The following is a 5,447-nucleotide window of genomic DNA, read 5'->3' as shown; positions in this document are numbered from 1 at the left end:
AAAATATAATTTATGGACAAAAATCGGCTATATTTGCTGAATTTCTCTTTTGAAATATTTTTAAGCGATTTTTTGGAGATCAAATAGATTTTTAAAAACGAATGTTTCGTTTATGTTTTTTTGACGAAGTAAATATAGCTTTATCCTGTAAAAACAAGAAATATAATATTACTATATGTTTAATATAAAATTTTTTTATGATTGTATTAAATAACATGAATGATTTATAGATTTTTTCTTTATTTGAAATGATGAAATGTACTCTTAAATGATATTAAGTAGAGTAAAAAAAACAAATAAAATCTATAATTTTTTGCATAATAAATATAAAAATCGAGCAAAATAAGGGCTTTTTGTGGTTTTTTTTGTAATGTTTTATTTTCTACATTTAAATTGCTTTTTCTGCACCGATAACGACGGAAAAAATGTTATATATTATTCTGTTTAAATTCGAGTCGTGAATAATATGCAATATCGGCCCTATATTATTTCATGAGTTATAACATAAGATAGATGGTGGCATATTACATTAAAAAATATAAGAAGAAACTCTAAAACCAAAAAAATATATAGGCACGTATCCGTTCTTAGAAATTTGAAATTATAACAATTTTTGCTTCTCAAAGAAGGTGTTATATTGAACAACTGTTCGCAGAGTGTAGTATAGCTCATAGAAATACGCTTTGAACACGATAAATCAAGCAATATAAGACAAAGGTGTAAAAATGAATTCTCTTCATAGTTTACAACTTATAAAAAAAATTCTGGCTGAATTCGTTTGTCTAAATTCAACTATAGGTGTAATATGTTTTATGTTATAAATATTTAATTGAACTAAATTGCATATCACATCATAAGTATAACTTTTTTGGGGCACAAACTTTTGGGATTCGATCAATTGTAAATATATTCATATATGATATATATTTTTTCTGTAGTTTTATTAATAACAAATTTAATGTCATTACATACTATTATGTCCAAGAAAAAACAATTTTTCGCATCTTCAAAATTCATACTCGCATATTTAATCTATGTTATCTCGTTTGTCTTGTTGATATTATATATTTTTGCTCTATAATAAATGTATTTCCATGATTTATACATTTATTTAAAAAAATATATTCTGATTAAAACCTTTTTAGGGCGTCTGGTTAAGAAAATAAAACTATATTTTTATATATATATATAGTTATTTCGATTTCATGTTTAAGCTTTATATATCAGTGAATGTTTTTATATACTAATGGTATTTTTTGGTGAATTTCAACAGAAATTATGCCATAATTAAAAGTAGCAATGGTTTCAATAAAATTTTATTGATCATAAATATCTAGAGAGAATCTATTTGACGGCTGTCGAATCCCAAAATCAACTATTTTTGGATAATTTTCGGTTATTTGATGTTTTCTTGGTTTTTTGTATAAGTAAAAAATACATTCCAAAGAAATAGTGTGTATTTTTTTGTATAAAATTTTGCATGAATAGAACACAACATAATTGTTTTTTTTTTAATTCCAAAGCATAAGTTATAGTTTACTAAGTAAAAGAATTGCTTTGACTATATAAAGAAGATATTTTATTAAATTTTAATTCATGCATATTTTAGAACAAAATTATTCATATAAATTCTTGCATGAATAAAAATTTTCTTGTTTTTAGATCTATTTTATTTTGAATTACCAAAGTTGTATGGTTTTTTTAATGGTGTCTTCCATAGCAATCTAAATGTAAAATTTAATAATATCCATAATATGTTATCCATTCTTTGCATTTCTTTCATGCATTATGAATTCGTAAAAATATATTTATCGCATCTTTCTAGCATGAAATAAATGATATATTTCTGATATAAGCATATAGTAAAACCATCGTAAATATATTTATGATAAAATTCATTTTTATTAATTCTGATATACCGAATTCGGTTTTTTGGTGTATTTCTGCTTTCCCATATTTTATCTGGATGCCAAGACAAGATTTTTTTGTGATCTTTGTTTTTTTATCTCGATTCAATTTTTATCCATTGTTATTGAGAAATTTATTTGTACAATGCAAAATAATATACTGGTGTTTTAATTATATAATTAAGTTTCTATGTAGTAAATTTAAGTTTTATTGTGCTATTATTTTTCCTTATTTATAATTCAATATTCTTAATTTTTAGTTTACAATATCGTATTATAATAGAATTTCATGCCCCTTTCAATAAAAATCTACAAGAGAGTAATGCAAGAAACTCAACCAAAAATCTAAGATCTTAAATTTGGATCAGAAAAGTATTTTTAGGATTACAGAATAGCTCTACATCAACTGGAAAAGTGTTAAGTTGAGTGTGATGTCAGCACTAATTTAAAGTCACCGAGCCATGAAAGAATAAAAAAGAACATAATGTGGACGTTAGGTGTGGTATGACAGCAATCGAAGCCGAGATATATGTGTAGAGAGTGAGAAATGACCGAATTCACTGCCGTAGTTTTAACCAAAGGACGAGTTAGTTGATTCTGGATTTCTAATAAAATGATGTATTTAAATTTTCTATTCCAATTTCTTAATATATTTTAAGGTATCTTTTACTTGAATATTTCATTTATTTCCTTGTTGACTATCATAACAAAACCAAATTCTTTTAAAGATTTAATCGATAGTATTAATGTTTGTTGTGTTTTATCATCGAAAATTTATACTCCAAACTGCAAAAAAAACATATTAATAGACCATCCGTTTACTAATACTTATAAAACGCATTTTTAGTTGAATAAACAATTTTATATAGTTTTTACGTACAATTATATGGTCATAAGAATATATTATAATGTTTTGGTGTGAAAATATTATAAACAATCAGATTCTATAAACATTTTTTTTTTTCAAAAAAAGATAGAAATTCTTATTCAGAAAGCTTTTAATGAGTTTCAGTGCCTAATATATAAAAATTATTTATTTAAAATTTCATACATTCTTTTATAAAATAAATATAAATTTTGTGACCCGTAGCTATAGAAAGGAGCTAATAAATATTTATGATCGACTGTTCCTATGGAAATATTTTCATTTTATGTGTTCTATGTATGACGGTAAAATTTGACTTAAGAATATATCTTCTTACTATATTATGTGTGTTTAGAATCTGTAATTACGTATTTCATCGTATAAATATCAAGAAAAATATCACTGCTATAATTTAACATTGAATGAGAAAAAACGCTCTTTTATTCATGATATCTTATAAGATAATAAAAAAAATATTATACTGATTGTTGGTAATTTTGGATGCGTTTATACCAGTATTCTCGTATTTTATTTAGGGCAATTTATATTTCTTTCTATATAAATTATTATAGATGTTCTTTATCTGTTACTATTTTCTTTCATATGAGTTTAAATTGAATATATGCAGAATATTAAATAGAGAGACCTTAAAATAAATATTGTCAATAGCCTAAATTTTAACAATCATAAAAAATAAGTTATTTTAAAGATATCTATGTTACGCTTATGCCATACTACAATAAATAACTATTTAATACGCCTTATATATAGAGAAAAGCATAAAGTAATTTCCAATTACTCTTTAATAGTCAAAGAAAATATATTAGCTTTCCTTAATACTTTTTGAGTTTTATTATTTTTCTCGTTTTATTACATAATACCTTCATATGTTTTTTTCTAGGTTATTTAGTTTATATTCGTCGTTTGATCACCTTTTTTTATTTCCTTTATTCATTTTCTATTCACCTTTTTGATTTCTGAAATTTTTTTGTGCCATATGCATCTTTCTTCAATTCATTTCCTAAATTTACTATCTTCTCTCTTGTTTTTTTTTCGATTTCGTATACAGAACTATATTACTTTGGGGTTTATCTATAAGATATCAGAGAATAAAAATTTTTTACCAGTTATTGGCTAAAGCATAATAACAAAATTAAAGGTATTTATTGTAGGCAGCCATTTGGCATATTTTCTAATATCACACTATTTTTTTATAATATTAATGTGGAAAAAAAAAGAGGCCGAAGGATAAAATATGATTACGTGCTAAAGAAAATGAATATTATGATAACTTGTGTTCTAAACACCAAAATAACAAGAGAATTCCATTAGAAACATATAAATGAGATAAAAAGTTACTTTTATTAAATCGAGAACAATTTATACTCATTCTAGTATAATTACTAGCGAAGAATTATTAAAAAAATACACATTCAGGCCTTTTCAATGATATCTCATCTTTATCTAAGTTGTATTATATTCTTATATATGAGCAAACGATGCGACTGCAATTATCGTTTACTTATGACTTATCTTCAGATCTTTTAAACTCTTAAAATTTATTGAAATTTTGAATTTCAAATATACTTATAAAATCATTTATTTATCCACGATTTATATTCAGTTACCTCTTTTATAAAGAATCAATATTCATAGATTCTCATTAACAAAAAATCATTACAATAGCAATTATATTTTTGTGTCATAGTTGATGCATCAAAAATACACACTTAAAACACATATTATACACAAAAATTGCAACTTTACTTTCATAAATTATTTCGGCTTATATTACTTTAAACTCCGAGGTTTTCAATACATAAAAAAGGACTCTTAACCATAATTCTGTCACATAACGAACTCTAATAAGGACTCATAAACACGACCAAAGATCAAAACATAGAGATAAAAAAATATTTAGAAACGAAAGATTACAACGCATGTTCTTATGTCGCCACTCAATATACCGGTTTTAATATATAACACGTTCATTTTAAATTCCAAACTTTCCCAATTAATTCTTGGGTTTATTCGTTACGACTTTACATCACTCATCGACATCTTATCATCAAAAATTTACACTCTTATATCATTTTTTTATCCACGATCACATTCATTTGTGCCCTACACACTGATCACCGTAAATTGAATACTTTATAAACATTCTTTCTTTATAAATACCAGCTTCAAACATACACGGATAGGCCTAACTATTCTTCACCAAAATTAATATTTATTTCTTTATTCATCAAACAGTCAATACCATGCCATCATATATCGAAACAAACCTTAGTTCTACACATTGCTTGCATAAATCTAAACTTAAATACACAATATATTAGCATAAATATCGCACTAAATTTAAAATTGCAACCCATTCTATATGTATCTATATAACAGGCACATCTATATTATTTTATTTTTAAGTTATCTTATATCATTTTTAACAATGGGGTAGATAAGTTTGAAATAACATTAATTACAAATTCTGCCAGTTTAAACTTTAAATATTGGAATTTAGTAATATAGCCTTGCATAAACTATATTTAAAGATTTGTTTTTGGCATTTCATCTATTGATCGCAGACTTAGTTTCATCCAGATATCGAATCTTATTTAATCTAACCTTTATAACTTCATTTGACCGACATCACCTACATTCATAACATATCCCAC

Source organism: Rhyacophila brunnea, unplaced genomic scaffold (assembly GCF_057557595.1).
Source record: "Rhyacophila brunnea isolate RB1 unplaced genomic scaffold, BYU_Rbru_1.0 scaffold_35, whole genome shotgun sequence".
NCBI lineage: Eukaryota > Metazoa > Arthropoda > Insecta > Trichoptera > Rhyacophilidae > Rhyacophila > Rhyacophila brunnea.
Note: the sequence above shows the minus strand (reverse complement) of the source record.